The sequence below is a fragment of the Equus quagga genome, unplaced genomic scaffold (genome assembly GCF_021613505.1).
Source record: "Equus quagga isolate Etosha38 unplaced genomic scaffold, UCLA_HA_Equagga_1.0 HiC_scaffold_2899_RagTag, whole genome shotgun sequence".
Lineage (NCBI taxonomy): Eukaryota > Metazoa > Chordata > Mammalia > Perissodactyla > Equidae > Equus > Equus quagga.
Window position 1 is genome coordinate 24,824 of NW_025793466.1, and position 26,107 is coordinate 50,930.

A 26,107-nucleotide genomic window follows, 5' to 3' on the forward strand; every position below is an offset into this window, starting at 1 on the left:
GTGTGCATTCTGCTGGGACACAAAGTTGCTGTGTGCCCTCATTCACCCGTCCACGTCTCCCTGACTGGCTTCAAAAGGGATCAATACTACTACCACCTTCTTCACGGATTGTGTGTGTGTGCACGTGAGAGAGAGAGAGAAGGCGGGGGGGAGAGAAAGGGAGAGAGAGAAGATGCAGGTCCATAAGGCCCTTGGCCCTTGACACGTGCACGGACTCAACACACATCAGGCGTTAGTGCTATTTAGAGGAGGGATAGAAGCCCCCAAAACACCCTTGTCCAGTTTCGCTGGACTCTCACCGACTAAACACACGCTTTCACAAGTATCCACTGAGTGCCAGACTCTGGGGCAGGTTTTTAGGATCCAAAGGTGAGCCAGTTAAATTTTTGGCTGCTGCCTGCTGCCAGGCAACACATATACAACTCTTGCACCTGACGTCAAAAGACCTGCCCATTTCAGACACAAAACCCAAGTGACCCTTAAGTCAAGGGGATCCATTACTACTGGGGATGTAAAAGGAGTCTGTTGCACAGTTGCATGGCGTCTGCACAAGGCAAATTCCAAGAGCATCTGGGGAAGTGCAGGGGTGGGCACAGCTCCCCAGGGGCCTTCTCTGTCGACACCATCGCCACTTGGGCCAGGAGAGTGTGGATGCTGGCCAGTGCAGGCCCAGCTCTTGTGTACCCAGTGACTAGGGAATGCTCCCCCACCATCACAAGATGGCGCCATCCCCCCTCCTGGTCCGTTCCTCCAGGCCCAGGCCCTGGTGTGCAGAGGGGACAAAGTGGGTACCTTCCTGGAGCCCCAGCTGCTGTGGGCACTCCTCTGCAGAGTCTGCCCTCTGGGAGAAGTCCACAACCCTGGTCATGCGGTGGAACATGGTCCTCCTGACAGGGCTGGACTGGGCACAAGTAGGATGAGGTGTGAGGAGCGAGGCCTGCCTTGGTCACAGCTTCCACCTTCCTACTGCCCTCCACCCACAGTGGCCGCTCAGGAGCTGCCCCTCCTACTTCTTTGCCTCTGCCTCCTTGAGGGTCAACCACTAGTCAGAATCCTCACAGGAGCCTCAACTGCCACCTGAGAAGCCTGCAGTCTCCCAGAGCCCCTGTGTGTGCCCTAGCACATGCAGCTGCCCCCCCCCCCCCCCCGCCTCCGGCCTGCCAATGGGGATGCAGCGTGTGTAATGATGGTCAATGGTACGTGTTGGGTGGGCGGCTGGGATGTCTCAGCCCCTCTCACCAATGGTGAGGGAGGAAACATGGTGGCCACCTGGAAACCACTTCCAGTAGAGGCTCTTATATGCTCCTTGTGGAGTAGAGTGGGGATCCCCAGGATGACCAAGTTTCAGGCCTGGAAGCTGGGGCAAAAACCTGACTTGAGGCCAGAGGCTAGACTAGACTCTGCTTTCTGGGGTTGCAGCCCCCACACATCCCTGACTCAGGCGTCTTTTTCCTCTCCCCGTTTCCTTCTTCCCCGCTCAGAGACTTCAGTGGTCAGCTCGGAGCCAGGGCTTTTGTGCAGTGCTAGATGCTACCGCAGATATTGTGGAAAAGCCAAGCTGTCACATACACTGTGGCCTCAAAACAGAGTCTGGGCCAGATCTGTCTGGAAGCTCAGGCCTATTGTGACTTTATATTAAAGCATTCCTTGTAGTCCCGAGTTAAGTATGACTCATCTGAACAGTGTCAAAGTCTAAGATTTCAACACCATGGGACTTCAGTGGTGGGGCAGAGGAAGTGAGAGCTAGAGTAGCAGGAAATGTGCTCAGAGAGGTAACAGGGAGCCAGGCCGTGCAGGGCCTCGTAGGCCACTAGAAATTCTTTGGCTTTTGCTGTACGTGAGATCTGAGGTCCCCGAAGGCTTGGCTTCTTAGAGGAGTGACAAGTTCTGAATTGCGTGTTGCTAGGAGCCCTGTGGCTGCTTGGTGGTGAGGAGGCTGGAGTTGGCCTCGGGGTGAAGCAGAGAGACCAGCTAAGAGGGCGCTGCCCAGAAATCCTGGTGACAGATGGTGGGCCCTGTGGGTGAAGCCTGTGTGCCCTTGTTGTCCTGCAGAGGGAACAATCAGGACGAGGAGGAGAACCAGGTGAGAGCAGTGCTGGGGCACTGAGGGAGGTCCACAGGGAGTGGGGGGCGCGGGGGCCCAGCGCAGTGGGCTGGAAGTGCTCCCGGGCTCAGGCCATCGCTGGCCGTTGTGAGTGCATCGGGGCAGCAATAGGTCACGACGGGAGTGTAGAGACCACGGCCTGTCCTTTCTCAGGTGTCAGCGTGAAGAAAATGAGAGCGCTGGGGAGAACGAAGGCAGGCTGTTTCCTTCAGGTATGTATTAGTAATCGCTGACAACTGTGGAGTGTGCACTCTGTGCTGGGGACTGTGCTGAGCACTTCACGTTCTGTACACGAGGAATCTGAGGCCAAAGGAGGTGGAGAACTCGCCTGAGTGCCCTAAGCCAAGGAGAGGCAGCAGTGGGATGTGGGCCTGAGCAGCCTGGCTCCTTCTTCGCTGCCCAGAAGCACAGGGTGGCGCTCAGTGGACAGAGCCTTGTGACCTGCTGTGTGGAGACACCCATCTTTCTGCTCCTTCCTCCCTTCACTCCAGAAACACTCCCAGAAAGAGGTATAGATCCTGGAGAGAGGCATTGCTTGATAGATCAGGAGGAATTCTGGGATGTGTGTGTGTGGCTGCAGGAGCTAGCTTTTCCTGGGCTTCTGCTCCTTGTAAGCTGAGATTCTCTACATTTACCTCTCACTCCAATGTTTGGGTCAGTGGTTTGCCTTGTGACATCATTTCTGTAATGTTTTTGTAAAGCATTGTTGATTTTTAGTTTGTTCATCTTTTTCTTGTTATGAGGATGAGAGTAATGACTTTCAAGCACCTTACTTGCTGGGGAGGAAACCTGGTTTTATGTTTGTGTAGGAGAATGTGCTGGTTTTTAGGAGATATATACTGAAAAACTTAGGAATAAAGTGTCATGAGATGGGAAAATGGCTTTGAAATGTTCAGCACAATGTTCACGGCAATATGTTAATGATTGTTGAGTCTAGATGGTGAATATTTGGGTGTTCATGGTACTATTTGTTCAATTTCTCTGTATATTTGAGGTTTTACATATCATTTTGAATTTTAAAATTGAGAGGAAAATAGGAATCTAATCAGTGCAGGAGCATGGAAGTTACTATTTCCCTAAGGGAAATTGTCAGCCTAGTGAGGTTTGACATCCTTGTCTGACAAGGCGAAAGCATCCAGAGCCATACAACATGGGGATTCCAGCCCTACCAGCAATAGTCTGGGCCTCTGGGTTGTTACAGCCTAATGGTTTGTAAGAACAGGAAGTAGACTTAATCTTGGGTGGAATTATAGCTGAGTTTCAAAGGCCCTGGGTCGTGTAGTGGACCTCAAGTTTTGAACTTGGTTTTCTTAGATCCTATGTAGTAATGACCCCAGGCATCTGGCAGAAGCAAAAGAAAATTCTCTCTGGAGGAAAGTGGTTGCATTCTAGGTCTCAAATTATTCTTATAAATATATTTTTAAACACAATGGACAGCAAGAGTACAAGGATAAGTAGACACAGAAAGAAACAAGACTCTGTGAATGCAAACCAGCCAAAACAGAATCACTTTGCCCAGTTTGAGAGGCACTTGCCAACAGGTTTTGTTTTAGTCCATTCAGGCTGTTCTAACAGAATATCATATAGTGGGTGGCTTATAAACAACACAAATTTATTTCTCATAGTTCTAGAGGCTGGGAAGTCCAAGATCAAGATGCCAGCACATTCAGTGTCTGGTGAGAGCCCACTTCCTGGTTCATACACAGAGGTCTTCTTGCTGTGTCTTCACTTGACAGAAGAGGAGAATTCTGGTCTCTTAAGCTCCCTATAAAGGCACTAATCTCGTTCATGAGGGCTCCACCCTCATGACCAAGTCACCTCCCAAAGGCCCCCACCTCCTAATACCAGCACATTAGGGGTTAGGATTTCAACATATGATTTTGAGGAGGACACAAACATTCTGTCCATAACAAGTTTGTTTTGTTTACTCTGTGGAGGACTTTTGCCACTGACTTTCTAGTTTCCTATTGTGGTCTGCTGCTCCACAGCAAGTAGTTTGCATAATCAGAGAAGGAATTACTTTGATGATTAAAGGCTGCTAAAACTGCAGATTTTTTTCTTTTTTGGAAGAAGATTAGCCCTGAGCTAACTACCGCCAGTCCTCCTCTTTTTGCTGAGGAAGCCTGGCCCTGAGCTAACATCCGTGCCCATCTTCCTCTACTTTACATGTGGGATGCCTACCACAGCATGGCGTGCCAACTGGTGCCATGTCTGCACCCGGGATCCGAACCCCGGGCCGCTCAGAAGCAGAACGTGCGCACTTAACCGCTGCGCCACCGGGTCGGCCCCAAAAATGCAGATTTTAAGTGGGTAAACATCAGGTGTATCTGAGCGGGTCATATTCCAGACCTAGCGAAATCCACTATTAAACAAATTATAAAGAAGGCAGAGGAGAAAAAGACATTAGGTAATAAACTTTGAATTGCATATTAATTATATGTTGATCATACATAATATTTACGACACCTAGAAAGCATCTCCAAAAGGCTTATGCTGTAATCACTGAATAGTACTGATTTTCTTAGTGCTTCCATCTGCAAGAAACATATCTCCAATACAAAATAAGATAAGCCTGTTTTAAAATTTTAAGTTATAGTTTAAGAAATATTATACTTACCAAAGGAACATTAATTTTTCCCTTTGTGTTAAATATGAAAAGATTTAGTCTTTTACCTAAAAAGAATTAATTTTATCAAAATGATTAATTCCAACCTTCATTTTAAAAGAAATATATGAGCCAACTAAGAGTGTAAAAAATCTAAATAATAAATGGTCAAGAAATTCTCTAAAGAACTGTTTTAATGAAATACATGTTTAATTAACATTTCGCTTTTTTTGAGCTTTCCAGGGTAGAAAAAGGAACAACAGTATGGAGACTAGCTGAGTTGGGAATTTAAAGCAGACAATGAGAACAATTATTGGATTTTAGAAATTGCATTGTGAATATAAAATTTTATCAACCCTTTGCTCTCGCCCTTTTAGGTATATTGAAAAAATGCTAAATAGAAAGAAGGAGGAAGCTTCAAAAGGCCTTTCAAATTTTTAATTGAGTATGAAAAAACATATCAATAAGAACTCTGCACTCAGTTTATTCTGTGACAATTCATTTCTGCTTCATGGAGATTTCTGACCAAATAGAGGAACTCTGTCTTTTGGGATTTCTTTTGGACTATAATCTAGTTTCGTTATTTCTTGTTGAAATTTATAAATGTGGGGTTTTTGTGCTATTTTGTATCCAATGGTTAATGATAATGTCCTGTTATATTATATATGGTTATACCAAAATGTTACTGGAAGATAAATCATGACAAGATTTTAAAAAATCAATTAAGAAATGAGAGGAGGAAAACATATTAGATGAAGATGACAAAAAGATAGAATGATTCTATAACAAGTAACTTATTCCAGGAAAGGTACAAGACCCATATGTGACAAGGGAGACAGAATTCTATTCACTTATTTCTACATTCATTTAACCAGTTTTTCTAGAGATCCAATCCCAAGTCAGGCGCTGTGATAAGTGCCTTACAACTCAGTGAAGCAAAAGCAAACATGGGTCCTGCTCTCCTGCAGCTGGCAGTCAATAGGAGTGCAAAGTTATTGACCACACGTTGATTCCAATGGGTGTAGAATTGCATACCCTGATACTTCTGCTTCCAACAAACTTGGAGTAACAGAGACTGGAGTTAATCTTTTCCATAAAACAATAAAAAATCCAGGTACAATATATAAAGTAATTATTTTCAGATATTTGTTAGACAGTATAGAACAGTGCGCCCTAACAGAGGGGAAACAAATAAGGTGAACCCCAGTTTGCCACATATTACTGGCATGAGAGGATTTCCAAACTGCAGTGTCAAGACGGGCAACCAAGTAGAGCCCAGTATTTCCTTTGAGGTGAGGAGACGGACCTGGGAGTCTAGGGAGGACGAAGAGACTAGAATACGTAGGGCAGAGCACTGGAGAGGAGACGGCTACATGGAGAGGCAGAGCTTTGACGATGTGCCGAGGGTTCCTGTTGAGTTTTCAGTTGAGCACTGAGTAGGACGTGCATGTGAGACAGTTAAGTGTGGTTGGTAAAATAACCACCCAAAAGGAACAGTAGTAACGATCCACAGGTCTCACACTGGCAGGAGGTGTTATTAGGGCTTCCAAGGGGAGTCCTGGGGGCTGGTTCAGCTGAGAAAGAGGGTGTGGGAAGGCCCCTGGAAGGGAATGAAGGCTAGTGTTTCAGGGGGACTTCCACACTCTACTGAATCCTCAGCTCTATGCTCCAGTGTCCTTCACTGAATCCCAGTAGCAAACCTGATCCCTATTTCTCAGTCACTGGATGCTCAAAGGAGTGCAGTTTGTGTTGAGCCAAGAGAAAATCCTGGGGTATTTGGAAAACTGCTTACCAGGCACCCTGGTAGGCCCTGTTCTAGAGATTTTATTATGAACCTGCCGGAGACTTGTGTCTTCCTACAAGGCCGTGGTCTGTATGTGAGGAAGGATTCAGGCTCACATTCCACCAACAAGCAGTGGAGTGAACCTGAGAAAGTATACTGCTTGCTGACTCCAGAATTGCTGAAGTGCATTATGATAGCAAATGCGCAGTTTGAATTCAGGGCCATCTAATATCCAACCTTTGACCACAGTTCACTTACCAATGGTCATACAGCTCCAAGGTCACACAGACAAGATTGAAACCCAGACAGAAGTCACCAGAAAATTTTTGTCTGCAGGAAAATGAAACCCTATTCATGATTTGGTATTGGCTAACCTGAGAACTCCAGGCTCAGTTCCTGCTGCCATCAGCCAGTCATTTAGGTTGACTCACACCTAGTATTCAGTCTCTGAAACTTTTTTTTTGGTGAGGAAGATTGTCCCTGAGCTAACATTCCTCTATTTTGTATGTGGGACGCCACCAAAGCATGGCTTGATGAGCGATGTATATGTCTGCCCCCAGGATCCAAACCCATATACCCTGTGCTGCCAAAGTGGAGTGCACAAACTTAATCACTATGCCATCGGGCCAGCCCCTGAAACTTTTGCAATGGTTCCGCTTTCCATTACACAGCTGCCAGAGTCAATCTGTTCAGGCGAGTTTGGGGGAAGACCAGCAGGAGGGTTCACGAGAGCTGTAGGAGGTCCTTTCCTAAGGCTGCCCTGGCATACTAGGGGCTTTGGGTCTACGCAATGGCTCATGTCTGGGAATTGTGAGTGAGAATAATCCCAGGGCAAGGTACACTTATGTCCTTGTACAGTTAACTTATAATTTGCACCTGGCTATATTGGGCTGGCAGGGAAACATGGGACCAGTAGCGTTAGGTCCCTGTCGAGATACAGTGGGTTAGCACTTCCATATATTATTTTGGAGTGGGGATTCAACCCATAATACCTGTTTTAATTTATATAGGGCTGTATTAACTATTTTGTGTGGGATGGAAGGTCCAAGGGGTGCCATTTTGTAAAGCCAATTGTGCCAAAGACTTAATTTTAATGTGTGATTCATTGAATCGGAACATCCATGCCCATTATAGCATATTTTAGGCTAATGGGCATTTGACTATGGGGGAATTTATACAAGGCAACAGTTCTGACAGTGAGGCACATATGTTTGTCCTCTTATTTCATGTTTAGTAACTCTCTCCTAAGTGTATAATAGGTATCTTTTTAAATTTTAATGAAGATCCTGAGGTATAAGTGTATTTGTTCCCTAAGCCCAGTACTGATTAAGGCCATGAAAGTTTGCCGGTTGGTGGATTTAAACAGAAGCCAAAGTTAATTCAGAACCCGTGTTGTAGAAGAGAGAAAGCCGATTAGCATAATCTATTCAGCTTGTTGTATAAGCTCTTTTAGTAAATTTTGGATTTCCAGTTGGGTAAAACTGTGAACCTCTTGTTTGGTTTTTGTCCCCCTCATCCAGGTTTTTGTTTTTCCAGGAGTTACTGGATATACTTTCAGGCTGCTCTCTATGCTGCTCAACCCAAAATCTGGTTTAGATACCAAGACTGACAATGCCATACGTGCACTGAGGCAGTATTAACAGGACTATTACTCACATACTGAGGCTTTCTGAGGAGAGCAGGGCAGTCTCCCCAGGTTGGTCGGAAAATGGCTTGAGAGAACTGGGAAAGGAGATTGGCTTTGGGGCTTTATTGTGTGTAGGAGATGGAGCTGGGGTGAGGGATTTTACTTCGACTGGGTGGGGCTGGCATGGTTTGAACTTCTGGCCTGCATCAAAGGCAGGAAGCTTTCTTATCAGCTTACCCACATGTAGGGAAGAAGGAAGAGGGGTAGCAGGGCTTGAAATCTGTCAGCAAACATCAAAACTGGAGTAAAGCACTTTATTATAGACTTTGCCTTGACAAATTATGGGTAGGAACAATTGTAACCTTCAGTTTACAGATAAAGAAATGTGGCTAAGATAAATCAATACACACGGCCCACATACTCACAGCTTGTGTCAGCACTGGGGTTTGGACACACATTTACTTTGTGTCAGTGCTTGTGTTACTAACCCAACAGGGTAAACTGGGAAAATGTGCTCTAACAACAAGTTGATTTCCAAAGTAAGAGAGCAGAATGTTTTTATTATGTCAGGATCCTTATAAATTAATGATAAATGTCATACCAGTTATATGCAGTATATAATTACCCTTTAAATTTCAGGGTGTTGCTGCTGGTATAGTCACTCTTGCTCCAATTGGACATGAAACTCACCTTTACATCAGTGCCCCGTGCTGCATTAATAGAAATGTATTTTCTTGCCTGAGGACACACACATACCTCTCTGCCACCAACAACACTGTGGGCAGAGGCTGCAGGTCAGTGTGTCTGTAGACTATGCAATCTCATGGTTTTGTCCCTGCTTAGGGTAACGACTCCCTGAGCACCACCAGTATCACTAGCAGCAGCACCTCGAGCCCAGATGCCCAGACTGGCGCCCATCTGGGTCACAGGCAGACCTCGGGATCCCCAGTCCCTGTGAGAACTGGAATTGAGCTCAGGCATGGCTGCAAGGGTAGTTGTCCTACTTCTCTGGGCATATGGAGCAGGCTGAATAATTCAGCTAAAGTTCTCAAGACCAGATTCTGGCAGAACTTCCAGGGACACAAATGGAACATCCTCTTTTGAGTGAACACAAGTAATTGCACAGCCGAGGGCCTGACCATCAGCCATGGTGTGGAGACCAGCTTGAGACTCAGGAGCCCTGCCCCTTCTGATACTGTGAGGATCACGAGCTTTGCCTTAGCCCAAGACCTCTTCTTTGGAAATGGGACGGAGAGGAGGGAGCTGTGCCACTGGGGAGGTGAACTCCGAAGGGATTGAATATGTATCCAACTGAGACTGCTGAAACCAGAGAGGTTGGCTGAGATGACCACAATGATGAATGCTAAGGTCATCTGAGCACTACCTGCCTGCTAGACGCTGTTCTGAGTGCTTTAGCAGTATCTTCTCATTTAATCCTCACAAACTCCTAAGGGAAGGAAGTATTGTTGTCATCCCCACTTTACAAAGGGGGAACCTTTGGATCAGGGAGGTTAAAAGACTTGCCCAGGGTCACACAGAACTGAGAGTGGAAATCAAACCACCTGTCTCTTGAGCCTGTGTTCCTAACCACTTCTGCATGTTATGTATTTTTACCACTTTGGACAAATGACAGTTCTCACCCTCCCATTACCCAGCAGGGTTGGAGTTCATTAGTTCAATTAGTTTGCTGATGGCAGATAAAGATGCCACATTATCTTGGTTTATCAGGATGTTTTCTCTCCCATCCTACTGAGCAGACACTGTTCCTGCAGGAGCAGCAACTGACCTGGAAGGGAAGGCAACGAGGGAAAGGAAAAGTTCCATCTCTCCTCCTCCCACTCTTTCCCTGAGTCCCAGGGCCTGATTGGTTAAGCACCAAGAGAAGTGATGACAACTCACAATGTCGTTCAGAACCTAGTAATCACATCCCTTCACAGGATCCGAGCATGGCCACAACCATGTGGGTTACTCCATGTTCAGAGCTGAATACGGTGAGTGAGAGGTGCTGGAAGAGGGGGCACATACTACCTATGTTTGGGTACCATCTCCACAGCTGTTCCCTGGATAGGATACTCAGCTAGCTTGGCCTCAGAGCTCTTCCTTGGCTCGAGCAAAATCCCTCCACTCCAACTTCTCCTGTGGGAGGAGTTACCAAAATGTCCTCACAGTGTTTTCTGTGTTTCAACAGGTCCACTGGGCGACGGACAGTGATTGTGGCCTCAAGATCCAATCACTCAGAGAGAGGTGCGAGGGAACTCAGCTCCCGGTAGGAGTTTCTGCTCTTTCCCCATCTCTGCATCCAGCCTTGGCCACAGTTCTGAGATTACTACATTTATAATACACAGTACACATAAACGGGGTGTTTAATTGTAGAAATTTCTGCTGAGTGGTCGTACTTCTCATGCCGTATTACCTTGCGAGTCTCTGATATGGAACAACTATAGAGTTAACATTGAAGTGTGACCCGTGTGTGTATTGTCTAGAGGTAGGACATGGATTCTGACGGGATGTCAGAGGGATAATGGCGAGGACAGGGCTTTGTGTGCTTTATGGAGCTGTTCCCCTGAGGAACTAAAATGACTGTTATGAGGAGATGTGACTTGGCCCCGCGCTGGCTGCCCCCTCAGTCCCACATAACCACTGAGGAAATTGAGGCACAGGTGCCTGTAAGAGGGACCCAGGCCACACGCCCTTCCTTGGATGGCAGGGAAGGCTCAGTCACCCAGGTTTCCTCCCATCCCATAGAGAACCATGGAAAGACACTGAGATATGTGTTCAGTGTTCAACCAAATGGAAGGACGAAGATTTTTTCCTTGCCTTCCACAAGGATCAAGAGGAGGCATCCTGAAGGGGTGGGGGCTGGGGCGCTGAAGCCAGACAAATTGGGTTCATATCCAGGTTCTGCCACATACCAGCTATGTGACCTGGGGCCAGTTACATACTTTTCCTGTGCCTCAGTTCCCTGTCCTGGATAAGTGGGCGTGGCAGTGGCCCCAACAAGCTGTTAGAGGTCCACTGAGCTGCAGGATGTAAAGTTCTTGGGGAAGTGCCTGGAGGCAGAACCCCTGAGCAGAGGTCTGGTATTGCTGGTGGTGTTACTTTGTTGTTACTATATGTACTCCTGGGAAGAAGGGGAGGCCTAGGGAGCCTAAGAGACTGGAGAAGAGGTGTCATCACCTCCTCTTTCCCTCCCGAATGAGAACCTCTTACAGTCACAGACAGGGCAGAGACCCTGCCCTGGCTACGTCTGCTCTCTTGCTTGGAACTCCACTTATAGGCTGGTTCACTTTTCGTTTGTTTGGGGCTTTGGGTACCTTTCTTCTGAGCTCCCTTCCCTGGAGGACAGAGGCTGTGCCTGGGTCAACCTGCCTTGGTGTTTGTACCTCTCTGTGTTTCAAATCTATGCTTCTGAGGAATCTTGGTTTATTGAGAGAATTTGACAGAATTGACTTACACATATTTTTACATTCTTGTTTTAGAAAATAGAAGTAAGAATTACATTTATAGAGATCAACTGATAATCCCCCTTCCTTTGCTAGACTCCACCATCTTACACCCCTACACCAGAAGAGATGCCTTAGCAGTTTTTGTAAAGTTTTCCGATCTTATTCTTTGCATTTACTTTTATCGCTATGGATGACTCTGTGAAGAAAGACAAATGGGATGATAAGATACATACTGGTTTCAAGTTTCTTTCTTCAGTTACCATTTCTTAGAGGTCATTTCCATGTCAGTACATAGAGAACCCCTTCATCTCTTTCAATAGCTGCATTTTATGTCATATTATTCATATATTTGTAATTCATTTAAATAAGGAAATTGGAAAAAATGCCTTTTTCTTCTTAAGTGAATGTCTCTTTAGAATAACCAAGTCAATCACCGAAATATTTTACAAAAAAGTAAGATTGGACACAAGTGAAACATACAAAAGAAGATATTATATACTTCTTTAAGAATAAAATGTGAAATAATAGAAATAATAAATTTAGTTCACACTGTCCACAAAACAGTTGTGAATTTCTTTTTTAAAAATAGAGGGAAAAATGCATGAAACCTTTTTATGAGTTTCCTGTTTTGACACTAAAAATACCAATTCATCCTGGATAGGAAAATTAATTATTGTAATCTTATGAATGCTTCCCAAAATAAATCTCCGAATTCAGGCATGAACCTTAACAGGATTTTGCCATGAAGTAAAATGAGCTGATTATTCAATAAAACAGAGGAGAACATATGTAAGAGTAGCCATGATAGTGACATTGCCCTCCAACGTAGGAAAATCTAAACTATCGATTTAGCAATTAAAATAGGAGTGGAAAATACATTAATGGAACAGAGCAGAGATTCTCAACACAGACTCATGCAAATAACAGAATGAAAGAAATGATAAAGTTGGCATTTCAAGTCCACTGATGTGCAAAAGCAACCTCTTATATCAATGCTGGAAACAGATGTGATTATGTTGGGGAGGTAGCAGGGGGAAGAGTGGCCTGGATACACTGGATTAAGTGAGGTTCATCTTCTTTTTCAGGCTTTTTCAGTTGTGCCCTCTTCCTGAATCCATCTGTGGTGTCAACCAGTCATGGATGCAGGAGACTCTGAACTTAAGCCCAGCAGCACCACACCAAGCATCAGGAAGAAGACAGATGAATACCTAAAACCCACCGTGGTTTCCAAAAACGTGGTGAGCTTTTTACTCGGTAGGCAGCTGGGAAGGCACAGAAGTGATGTGGATCTGTCAAAGTGGCTGTGGATGCTGACAAGAGACATGCCAGGGTGGAGGTGGCCTTTGCCAAAAAATCATGTGACTTACCTGCTTATGCCTGCCAATAATTTTGGAAAATGCAAAAAAAGAAATGTTTAAAATAAACTTCTGCCTTATCTCAGCTGTTAAAATAAAAGCTGTGTATTCAGTCCTTTTTGTCTGATGTGTTTTTATGGCCATACATCTTTCCTGGGCTGCCCTGGAGAGGGGAGCCCATTCCTTCTGACATTCTGTGCAAGAGCTCTCAGACTCTGGGAGCTGGTGAGATCACACCTCATATCAGATTTCTTCCACCTTAGTCTGAAGAACAGGAAGGGGATAGTTATGAAGTATTAGGTCGCTCCAAGATGCCAGACTCCTCTCCCTAGTCGCTTTGGAGAGACCTACACTGTGTTCCCCTCTAAAATCTAGTCGCTTCCCCTGGTGAGGAGACATTGAGAACAGACCCTGAGTGGGTGGGAGGTTTAAGATGCCTGCCTTTTTATTATTCTGATGCTCATGAGAGTGTCATTTAGAAACTGCAGCACTGTGTCTTGGCTATTCTATTTAATATTAAATAATCAGAGCACAAAGCATTTTATTTTTTTCTTTTTCTTTTTTTTATGAGGAAGATTCGCCCTGAGCTAACATCTGTTGCCAATCTTCCTCTTTTTGCTTGAGGAAGGTTGTTGTTGAGCTAACGTCTGTGCCGATATTCCTCTATATCATGTGGGATCCTGCCACAGCACGGTTTGATGAGTGCTGCTAAGACTGCACCCGAGTTCTGAACCTGCAAACCCCAGACCACGGAAGTGGAGCATGCAAGCTTAACCACTACTCGACCAGGTCAGCCCCAAGGCATTTTAATGCGGGAACATCATACCTTCAGGGCCTTCTAAAGGGAATCTCTTCTCACTGTCCCCAAACAAGTGGAATCCCCAGGGCCCCTTATTTGAGCCACGTGAAATAAACCAGTTCAGGTCACAGCTGACTGAAGAGAAGTCATCTGTCTGAAGCGAAGCCAGCCCTTCTCCACAAGACTTGTGCGAGGGCGCCCACAAAGAAGGCTCCCCAAAGGCATGTGCTGGGAAAGTCAGGTCTCACTGGGAGAAACTGGAAATGGGAACTGTAGGAAATGGGGCATTCAGAAGTGAGGGCTAAGCTGAGAGGAGGACAGGGAGAGCTAAGGGGAAAGGGGATGTGAGAAAGCCTAGATGATGAGTAAGCTTACATGTGATCAAGGGGGAAAAGTTCAAACCATCACATACTCCAAGCACGACCCTTATTTGTTCTGTACAGGGAGATCCAAAGGGAAACTCCAGGTGCATTTCTATCCCTGCTCCTCCCTTCTCCATCCTCTGTGTCCTCACAGCTTGTAGAGCATTTCTACAACACCCTTCCTGTCTCTCCTCCTCCAGCCATGTCTCAGGGGCTGTTGTTCTCTCTCCCCTTAGCCCAATGTCTCCTAGCTCTTTATTATGCACAACAATTGACATAATTATGCAGAACACTTTTCACCCTCCTCCCTGTTCCTGTCCCCTTGGCTGTGCACACTCTGCTGTGTCATTGTCAAATATAGCCGCTAGTCTCTTCTTAGTGGCTCAGGTGTGGCCGTGGGATGGAGAGGAGGGTCTTCACACCCCTGTGTGGGTGACTATAACCTACTGCTCATGAGCAAACAGAGGCTGTGAGCTGAGGAAAGGGAATACCTGAGGCTGGAGACCAGAAGGTAGGGCAAGAAGGAGACACACCAGGAAGCAGAGACCGATCATAGCCAACCTCCTACAGTCCGCTGGCATCCAACAGAAGACGTAACATGTAGACCATAAAGCTTCACGTACCAACATGGGTAAAGCTCACAATCAACATAGTGAGTGAAAAAAGAAGCAGCAGGGAGGAATGTAGCCAAGGGTAACTGAAACGTGCCAAGTAGTCTTCAACGTGGACGTATGTAGTAAAGATGCCTCAAGGAGCGCAGCAGGATGTTCAGGTGGAGTTCTCACTCATCTCAGACTTGGCTGACCCCCCAGAACAATTGGCTACGACTACCCCCCATCTCACAGGGGTCCCTGACCATCCAGGGAGGACTGGGAAGGAAGGCAATCACACACACTCATGTGAGTTCTGGCCACCCACCCACAGGAGGGCGTGGACTAACACGGGAGAGTCTGGGTGGGTTGAAGGCCATGGAGGCTCTTCACAGAGGCTCGGTGGTGAGCTGAGCTTACAGGAGGAAAATGCCCTTCACCTATTAGAGGGCTGAGGTCTCAAAGTGTCAACTTGGAGGGTGTGATTTGTCTCTTTCGCAGTCAGAATCGCATGTAAGAAATTCAAATGGGGAGAGGCTAACTGGGGAGGGGGTGGGGGGAGAGAGAGAGAAATTTGGCTATGGTTCTCCTAAGGGGACTTTTCTCAAAAGGTATGATTGGAGACTGGATTTGGCCTTAACAGAGTGAAATTCTTGGTGCACGTGTACCTCAGGGACCAGAGGCTGTGGAGAGGGCCTCACACCGTGTCCACAAAATACTCTCTCCTTCCACTCTTTAATTTCTGCCTCCTGCCTCTTGTTGGCCAAATCTACATGCTATCCAGAGGACAAGGAAGCCCAACATCCCCTACTCAGTCCAAATCCTCTTCACTACTAGCTTCTTTTGCCAACTTCCATAACTAGTCAACAAATCCCCTCATTCCCACTGCCTCAAGGGCCCTTGGATTTTTTATTTCTCAGCCTGAGGAAAAAACAAGTGTCTGAGGTAATCACTTTATCGTGTTTAAGGAATACAAGGGAAGAATGGCTGGAACAGAATGAGGGAATGGGGTTCAGAGTTTGGGAGGATATGTGCTGGAAATGATGAAGCCTTTTAGTCCTCTTGGATAGAATGTGGGGGTGATGTTCTGAGTATTTGGGAGAAGGTTGAACCTGTGTTTCACCTGCTCTCATATGATCCAGAAAGTCCAGTCCACATCCAAGTCCTGAGCACCCACACACATATGCTCCTGCATGTAATTGTGAAATATAGACATGCATACATCACACATATGCACAGCTCAATGATATATCACAAAGAAAATCCTGAAACTATCATCCAGACAAAGAAATGCAACTTTCCAGCAAACTCAAAACCCTACATCTGGCCCCAGTTATTCACAATATTCTTCCTCCCTCTCAAATTTGCTATTTGTTTGTTTTCCCACCTAAGCTTGCATCCCTAAATACTACAGAGATGCTCTGCTTGTTGAGAAAACAAAACATTTTTGTTATTGTGACATATGATACTCTGAAAAAAGCTCAAAGAGAAATGGAATGAAATCCCACCCAAGAAAGAACACTGGCACCAGCTGGGCTCCTTCCCATCTATTCCTCCCTTCCTCCTACCCAGTGATAACTAACTGCCATCCTGGCTTCAGACACCAGAGTTTTACCAGTTTTTAAGCTTTATTTAAATGAAGTGATACAGATATTTTCCTTTTGGTCTGCTTTCTTTACTCAACATCATGTTTGTGAGAGTCATTCACATTGTTGCATGAAGTTTGGTTGATTTGATTTTTGTTGCTGTATAGGATTTTTTTGTACAAATAGAGCACCATGGATTTATCCATCCTGATGCTGATGCTCATTTGGGTGTTTCCAGTGTTGCATTTTACAAATAATGCAGCTATAAAACTCCCTGTAGGGGCTGGCCCCGTGGCCGAGTGGTTAAGTTCACGTGCTCTGCTGTAGGTGGCCCAGTGTTTCATTGGTTTGAATCCTGGGCACGGACATGGCACTGCTCATCAAACCATGCTGAGGCGGTGTCCCACATGCCACAACTAGAAGGACCCACAATGAAGAATGTACAACTATGTACCAGGGGGCTTTGGGGAGAAAAAGGAAAAAATAAAATCTTTCAAAATCCCTGTAGCACGTGTTCTGGTGAAAGTATATATGTATTCCTGTTGGGTATATACCTAGTCATGGAATTGCAGATCAAGTTGGCAGGTCTTCTAGACCTATGTGTGACAATACGAAAGTAGTCAACAGTCTAGACAGGAGGGCTCGGAGGAAAATGTGTTCTTCCAAGTCCCAGTGGTTTAACTCACACTGGATGTCTCTGTCATTGGTAGCTATCCCACTAGTGAATTCCCACTTCGGTCAGTTTTGTTTATTAAAAGGCTTTGACTAAATGTTATGTTTCTGACAAACATTCACCTCTGTTGAACATTAAAAGTGCCTTTAGAAACAGTGAGGGTGATGCTCAGATAGGACATGGCTGAAGCACACACACAACGTATAACACACAGATGCACACAATGCATAACACACAGATGAACAAGGATTACACAAAATATCTTCCTGCGGGCATCCTACACTGTCTGATAGTTCATAATTAAATTCAGGCCTTTGGGTTGAGCACATACTCTACTAAAGGGGTGTGATTGCTGTGTTTCACACTCAATCACATGCCAATGTCATTAGATGATTAGAGACTTCCTCTAATTAGATAGCTGGGAACAACTCGCAAAAGTTCTTGCCCTGGGACACAATGCTAGTAAGTTGCAGGGGCACAATTGCAACCCAAGTGTATGTGATCTATAGCCTGTGGGCTCTTAACCTCACAGCACTCTAGAATGGCGTGAAATTTATTTGTATGTGAGGGAAGGTAAACAGATATTCATCAGGGGGATATTGAAAATGGAGATTATTAGGAAAAATTAACTTTATTCTTGCCATAAAAACTGAAACACTTTTCACATTTTGCTTTATTTTCATCTAGTCTTTCCTTTGCAGATTTATATATGTATAAACTTATATATATGCATACTGTGTATGAAATTTATTTTCATTTCTTTTTCTAACCTTATAAGCATTACACTATGTTAATATTATGTAACCTGAATTTTTTCATTTCTTTTGAAGATGTGTGCTCTTTCTGATTATAAAACTGGTGACTTTTATACTGAAAAGAGCTTGTAATTTCATAAAGACATAAAGTAGACAATTAAAAATGAACACTAATGTCACTCATCCAGAGTGAACCACTTCGATTTTTATTTTTGTTTGCTTTTTACTTTTAAAAAACATTTATAAACATTTTTATATGTTCCCTTCCAGTCAGTTTTCTATACACATGTATACATTTTTTCCTATTACAAAACAGGGATCATACGAAAATTCTCAATTGTACCTTTTTTATGCTGAAGACAGTCTTGAAGAAGCCCACCTGTAGGTAGCAGGAGATGGAGAAGGGTTTGTTAGAGAGTAAGCAGAGGCCATGAGAGGTAAATATTGGGGACAGTAAGTGCGGAAAGAATTTCAAGAAGTCACCAAATGCTTCTGAGAGGTCAGATGTGATGGAGAAGTAAGCAGCAGTGGCATTTAATAATGAGATGTTCATTTGCGTCATTTGAGTGCAGGCCAGTACAATGAGGGGATCAGATCCAGGCTCCGAGGGTTAAGGAGTCCGGGACAGTGAGGAAGGAGAGGGAGCAAGGACGGGGTGCGTTTCCCATCCGTTTGGTTGGGGAGTGTAAGGAGAGAGGAAGGACTGTGCCATTTAGAGGATTTTTCGAGGTTGAGAATCTCTGAGAGGTGAAGGATCGACTGCTGAGTGAGAGAGTGATTGATGTTCAGGAAGGAGGATCATTGATGCAAGACTCAGAGCAAGTGGGACGCAGAGAGATCAAGGGCAGGCACACGGAGCAGAGGGAGCAAGCAGTTATTCGGGTGGGGACTGGGAGCGTTTGGGGAAAGGTGTGCCCAACGGAGCTGTTCCTCCCAGAGAGAATGTTCCTTCCCCTTCCTGCTATCTGCTTCCTTACGTCTCTCAGGTTCTGCATAAGACAGGTGGGCTCAGAATCATCACTGAGGTCTGGGGCAGTGTGGACTCAGCAGCTGAGGCAGCCTGAAGTCACTGTCCACCTGGAGAGCTGGGTCAGAAGATGGAGGCAGAGACAAATATCCCGTGTCTCTGTTTAGCCTTATTTCAGGTCAGTGGGTATGATTTTACCTGAGGCATTTGCTTTGAGTCTTTACCAAACACTGTGGAATCGCATTACCACTGATCTAGACATTCTCAGACATCACCGGAAGTTCCTGTCCGCGGAGGCGGGCCCAGGGCAGGGGCAGGCGCGGCCATGGGCGGTACCTGGAGCCTGCGCGGGCTCCGCCCACAAGCCGGTGGCTGCTAGTGCGCAGGCGCCAGATGGAGTGCACGCATGGGACAGGGAGGACGCAGAGGCGGGCCTAATGCCCCTCGAGGAGGCGGGGTCACAGACTGAGGGGCGGGGCCGGAACCAGAGGGGCGGGGCCGAGGTCCCAAGGCTAGTCTTGGGCGAAAGTCAGGGACCAAGGGAGGAGCCCAGGACGCCTGGCTCTATATGTTGAGGGTGGAGCCCGTTTCCGGTGGAGAGGGGAGAGTTCCAGTGCTCTGGAGCTGAAGAGTGTGCCTGGTGCGTGCCCTTCCTAGTTCCTCAGAGGACCCTTGGCCTCTGGATGCCCCTTGTGTGAGGTTGTGAGAACACATTTTCCTGCTTATTCATGCATCTCTCAGCCAGACATTGTTGGCACCCAGGCCACACATATCTGCCACATTAATAGGAAAGCCCAAAATATTAGCCAACATAATCCAGAGCTGCATCTTCAAAGAATGATGACTATGGCCAGGAAATGTAAAGAAGGTTCAATGTTAAGAACTCTCTTAATTTGCTATTTTAAGAGACCAAAAGAGGATAATCATACAGTCATCTCCATAGATGTTAAAAAGATAAAAAGAGGGGTTATATGATTTTACAACAGGAATTTGCTTTTAGTCTACTATCAACACCAAAATCAAATTACCACTCTGATCATTACATCACTTTCTCTAACATCATAATCACTTATATGCACATAATGCACCACTTGATTAGGGCGATGACACTCACTTCAATTTCTTTAATAATTCATGTGTTTTATGAGGTAATGCTGCAGGTCAACCCCTCTAGTTGCCCACGACAGCTCGGCCCAGAGACGCTGTGGCTCCTGTTGTTCCCATTTAAAATACGTAATTGAATAATGACTTTAGAGTTGGAATTTTAAGTAGAGCTCTTACTAGGTTTATCTATTGTTTATATATTGGAACACTTACGGGAAACTTAGTTTCTCTGATTTCATAGGTTTACTCTGTTAAATAGAATTATTTATTATTTGTGAAGGGTTTATTTATTAAGACTTTGTGTTTTCTTCCTCCCAAATCTCCTTTCCCTCTCTTCCTTATTTTGGTAAATGGCAATTCTTTCCTTCCTATTCTTCAAGCCAAACACCTTTGTGTCCTCCTTGACTCCTCTGTTTCCTTCATGCCCCACATTAACTCCATCAGCAAATCCTCAGCTCTATGTTCAACAAGAACCTGAATGTGACCAGGTCATTGCACCTCCACTGTTACTGCACTTGTCAAACCCTCCATTACCACTCTCCTGGATTATTCTAATAGGCTCCTAACTAGGCTTTCTACTTCTTCCTTACTCTACGCAGTCACTTCTTGTACACATCTTTTGTTGAACATCTGTACACATTTCTGTCAGCTAAAGAACTTGCTGGGTCACAAGTCAAGGTGATGTCCAAAGACTACAAAAGCATGAGTTGAAACCCTCCAAAAATGTACCCTCCTTCTGTCCCCTAGCGCAAGCTCCTTGCCTAAGGAGAGGGAGTGAGAGCACTCTGTTCCTTCTTCTCCATCACTTGGGAGAAGGGGCTGTGAAGAAAGGGACATGGTGCCCTCTTTTTCCTGTGGGTCTCAGGATCCCTCTAGCTGGGAAGAAAAAAGATTTTTAAAAAGTTTGTTTTCTGTCGTACAAAGAAACAGAAGGAAACTTGAACTTTAAATTATCCCATCTGTCACTTTCCATTGATTGAGTCTTGCTCATTAAGATAAATTCCAAGCTAGAATATAATTTTTTATGTTTTGCCTTTTGAGCTCTCCAGAATGTATGCCTTTCAGCTACCTCGGTTTCTTTCTTTTTTTTTCATTCTTTCTTTCTTTTGCTCTCCCCCCCCCCCCCCCCATATTGCCAGCTGCCAAGGAGGAATGGGGCACTCTATCTCATGGTGTTTCCCTTCTTATTTGAGTTCTTCTGCAGTTCAACACCTGACATCCACCTGCAGAGATGCCCAAGCAAAGTCAGACACCCCCTTTTCTCTCTCTTGCGTGCCGTGTTGGTACAAGAAGGGTGTGCGGCTTCTCTGGGACAGAAGAGAACCCAAATTGAGCTCTACTGTTAACTAGCTGTGGGATCCTGGAGGAGTCATTTACCCTGATTCTTAGCTTCCACGTCTGTTGAAGGGGAGATGCTCATGAAGAGGACAGGATGGCTAGGTGAGCTTGCTTTACAACTTTTGGCTGGTTCTCACTAACTCCCTTCTTCTGACTTAGTTTCCCTTCTCTCCCAGCATGCCGTTGTTCTGCTGAGTGAGTTATTTCAGCCATCTCAACATCTAATGCTGATGTGATGTGGACATTCCTGGTAACTAGCAGATAACAGGCGCTCAACAAACATGAGTTCTTCCCTCCCTCCCCTCTGTTCTCAACAAAGCAGCTGGCGCTGGATGTTCAACCGCGGCCCTTTGTTCTTCCCCCTGCCCTTCATTGCCAGGATGAGAGTGAAGGGACAAAGCAGAAAGCACTTAGCCAATACTAGAATGTGGTCAGGACATAGACCGTATTTGGATGTCGACAATGGTGCTCTGTATGAAGACGTGCCTTGTGGCTCCAACTATGCCAAGAGCATACTTCCTTTCTCTAGCTGGGTAGCAATCTCCCCTCTGTCCCAAGGATGAAGTTTAATCCTGATGAGATCTGAAGCTTCTTCCAGTTGTGGAAATTAATAAAAGAAACCTTAACTAATTTGGAGTTGGGAAGGCCCATAGGGGAGCTCTCATGCCCTATCACACACTGTCATTTACACCAAAAAGGAAAAGACTGATGCTTGCTTCTTGGACAGGAAGTAAAACCACTGAAGGAAGATTTCTCTTCCCACCTGCAACAGCTCAGCCAATGAGAAAAACCACAGCTCAGCCAATGAACTGCTACTTTCCCCCAGTGAATTTTCATTTGAAACGGCCCCTCCCTACTCCCCCTTTTTCTCTATAAAAGCAGCTCCCCTTCTTTCTTTTCCAGATTTGACTATGGTTTGCCATAGCATGTACATCCCGAATTGCAATTCTTTTGGTTATTCCTGAATAAACTCATTTTTAGATATAATAACTGGCAAATTTGCTTTTTAAATTAACACAGCTTCACTACAAGGTGATTCTTTAATGGGTGGAACTGCCTGATCATCCTTAGGTATACAATAATGCTATTCAAAATGGAACGTCTTTTTTGGTTGATTACATTTTAAATGCACTGTTGCTGGTAGAAGTAAAATCGATTTTTATGTTGATTTTGTATCCAGTACCCTTGTTAAACTCTCTTACGAATTCCAATGGCTAATATCTGGTTCTTTTATGGTTTCTAAGTAAAAAAATCACATCATCTGTGAAGAATGACAGCTTTGTAACCTCTTTTCTCATCGTCAAACTTGTATTGATTTATCTTGCCTGAGTAGTCTAATTAAGAGCTTTAGTCTCAGGGATTTTTTTTTGCCTGAAAGGAAGTGCTTTCAACATTTCCCATGAGGCAGGATGTTTCTTGTAGGGTTTTTTCCCCAAAATACCTCTAATCAGGTTAAGGACTGTTTCTTCTATTTCTAGTGTGCTGAGAGATTTTTCTCTTTTATTAATTACCAATTTTATCTAATTTCTTTCTAGTAAAATGATCTATGATTTTCCCATTCATCATTTCATGTGATAAATTACATTATTTGAATTTCTAACATGAAACCATGACCTGTTACTAACTTTTTATGCCATTTGATTTGATTTGCTTACGTTTCATTTAGGACATCTGCATCTATGTTCATGGTTGAGAAAAGCATGTAATCGTTCTATTTTCTTCTGTCCCTGTCAGGTTTTGGTATCAAGCTTATGCTGGCCTCATCAATGAGGTGAGGAGTGCTCCCTCCTACTCTACTTCCTGAAAGAGATTATGTCTATTGGAATCAACCAATCCTTCACTGTTTGGCAGAACTTACTTATAAAACCATCTGAGCTTGTTTACTTTATCAGAAATTTTTTAACTAACTGACTCAATGATTAGAAGACTATTAAAGCTTTCTGTTTATTTCTTGACCTATTTGATAAATTAGATTTTTCTAGGGAAGTGTTTATTTTATCTGAATAAATATATTCATCCAGCAAAAATGAATTGAATAGCCACTATATGTTATTAGACATTGTCCTAGGTGCTGGGGATAAAATGGTGTACAAGATGGACACAGTCCCTGATCATCGGAATATCATTACAGCGAGGAATACAAACCAAAAGCTAGTGGTTGGGAGATGAGAGGCGATAGAAATTAAACAAGATAGGCCATGAGTTTATAAATGTTCAAACTGGGTGATTGGTACACGGTGGTTCATTATACTTTATATATGTTTGAAGTTTTCCATGATAAAATGTAAAAAAAAAGTATATACATATACATATATTTATATATAAAGAACTGAAAAGAATATACAAAATGGTCATATGTCAGACATCTTAGAGTAGCAACTTTACATATGATTGTTTTCAAATTCCTAAACTTCCTATATACCATATTTCATCTCTTCTAAGATACACATTTTCCCTCCACATTTTAACATCTTTGAAATAAGGATAGATTTTACAATCAATGGCATCATAATTTAAATGATAGTTTTTTAGTCTTTCTTAGTGATATGTAAAACAATGGCATGTCTTATAATTAATGGTATTGAGATTTGATGAAATATGATATTATGTTCTTTTTAACTTAAAAATATTTATTGAAAAATATATTTTTTAAAATGCTTTTTTTTGGTCAAAAATCTAACCAACGGAGTCAATGAAAGAGTTAAATAAAGACACCTATTTTCTTCATAATAAATGCTCAAAGTTATCCCAATTTAAGAACCATGACTGAATATCTATTGTATATGACTACTATATATTTCCTTTTTAACAAAAACAACAAAATAAATGATTCAGCTCCTACTATGAGTCATGTACCAATCTCGGCACTGGAGAATCAGCAGTAACACAAGCAGGCAAAAATCTCTGTCCTCAAGAAGCTTACACTCTATATATTCTTCATAATATTTAAAAATGGTAAGGATAATACATTCTATGTAATAAGAGGAATAGCTATTTGTAAATTAGTTCTCTTATTTACAACTCACATTTATTGCTGAGTCATTCAGGAAAAGTTTACATTCAAACCAAATTAAACACATAATTGTGATAGCAATGTCAAAACAAATAATATCTAAAAGTTTACAATCTCTAAAATAATTGTAACATGAGTGTGTGCGTGTATGTGTATGAGTGTGAGTTTGTGTTAGTGTGGCTTAGTAACTAAAGTAAAGGTAATATGAAACTAAATAGTCATTAATTAAAAATTTTTAAGATTTTGACAGAATAAAGATTACTAACACAGGTGAGTGCCCTGACTCAGAGTTCTAGCCAACCCACTAAGGAGGATCTGGCATGGTCTGGTGGTTACTGGACCCTTCTTCTCCTTAGGACTCTTTCTTGCTAGGAGAAGGGAGTGGGGATGGTGGTGGTAGAGTGGCAAGAAACCACTGCAGTCTGGGATGGAGAAATGTGTTCCTCATGGCCTGGGGATTTGAAGGAAATGGGTGGGAGAGAGGTGGTATAGACAATATACATGAATGCCCTCTGATGCCTTCAGGGAAAGACCCAGCCAGGAATGGAATTCCCTTGTCATTGCTTTGGCTGGTGAAACTGTACGTCTGATGTAAACGTGCCAAACAAACAGCACTCCATAAGAAGTGGCCCACGAAGACGTTCAGCTAGGCCTGGCCTGCTCACCCACCAGGCGCAGGGAAGAGGCCAGGACTAGAGACAGTCCATCTGCATCTGGCAGTCCTTGTGATTGAAACTTTCTCATTCAAGGGCTGCCCTCGCTGCACTGAGGCTATTCCTTGATATAGTTGCTAATGAATGCACTGAAAAAAATCATAGAACAGAATTAACCAGATGGGTTAAAACCTGGAGATCTTGGGCGTGTTCACAATTATGTTCTTAAAATGATTTTATTACACTGTTGAAGCATCAATAATCATCCAAATTAAATCAGCAAAATGTTTTATTGCAAACCTAAGATGCAAGGTAATAAGCTTATCTTTGAAAGATCCTCATTTACTTGAAAATAATTCATTCTGAAGAAAAATTGCTTTACTTTAGAAATTTCCGACAAGTTAAACGAGGAAATAAATACTAAAAATTCTTCTAACTGCTTGCATGGGGGAGTCTGTCTACAATTTAACTCTGCTAATAGAACACAACATAATACCTCTACCCCCAGGAGTGTTTCTGGACTGAGGGGAGGAAGGAGCAGAAGGATGCGTGTCTCCACACAGCAGGTCACCAGGCTCTGGCCACTGAGCACCACCCTGTGCTTCTGGGCAGCGAAGAAGGAGCCAGGCTGCTCAGGCCCACATCCCACTGCTGCCTCTCCTTGGCTTAGGGCACTCAGGCGAGTTCTCCACCTCCTTTGGCCTCAGATTCCTCGTGTACAGAACGTGAAGTGCTCAGCACAGTCCCCAGCACAGAGTGCACACTCCACAGTTGTCAGCGATTACTAATACATACCTGAAGGAAACAGCCTGCCTTCGTTCTCCCCAGCGCTCTCATTTTCTTCACGCTGACACCTGAGAAAGGACAGGCCGTGGTCTCTACACTCCCGTCGTGACCTATTGCTGCCCCGATGCACTCACAACGGCCAGCGATGGCCTGAGCCCGGGAGCACTTCCAGCCCACTGCGCTGGGCCCCCGCGCCCCCCACTCCCTGTGGACCTCCCTCAGTGCCCCAGCACTGCTCTCACCTGGTTCTCCTCCTCGTCCTGATTGTTCCCTCTGCAGGACAACAAGGGCACACAGGCTTCACCCACAGGGCCCACCATCTGTCACCAGGATTTCTGGGCAGCGCCCTCTTAGCTGGTCTCTCTGCTTCACCCCGAGGCCAACTCCAGCCTCCTCACCACCAAGCAGCCACAGGGCTCCTAGCAACACGCAATTCAGAACTTGTCACTCCTCTAAGAAGCCAAGCCTTCGGGGACTTCAGATCTCACGTACAGCAAAAGCCAAAGAATTTCTAGTGGCCTACGAGGCCCTGCACGGCCTGGCTCCCTGTTACCTCTCTGA

At 44.5% G+C, this 26,107-nt stretch overlaps 2 long non-coding RNA genes across 2 annotated transcripts; one reads left to right on the forward strand and one right to left on the reverse strand.

Moving 5' to 3' along the window:
- The first annotated feature begins 1,770 nt into the window (after positions 1-1,770).
- LOC124232163 (uncharacterized) lies at positions 1,771-12,788 on the forward strand. Its single transcript, XR_006886787.1, has 4 exons — positions 1,771-2,083; positions 2,258-2,316; positions 10,308-10,385; positions 12,651-12,788. It is a non-coding gene; the product is annotated as an uncharacterized LOC124232163 (long non-coding RNA).
- Positions 12,789-23,885: 11,097 nt separating this feature from the next.
- Positions 23,886-26,093, reverse strand: LOC124232162 (uncharacterized). Its single transcript, XR_006886786.1, has 3 exons — positions 25,789-26,093; positions 25,556-25,614; positions 23,886-24,909 (listed from the first exon to the last, which is right to left on the reverse strand). It is a non-coding gene; the product is annotated as an uncharacterized LOC124232162 (long non-coding RNA).
- Between the last annotated feature and the right edge of the window lie 14 nt (positions 26,094-26,107).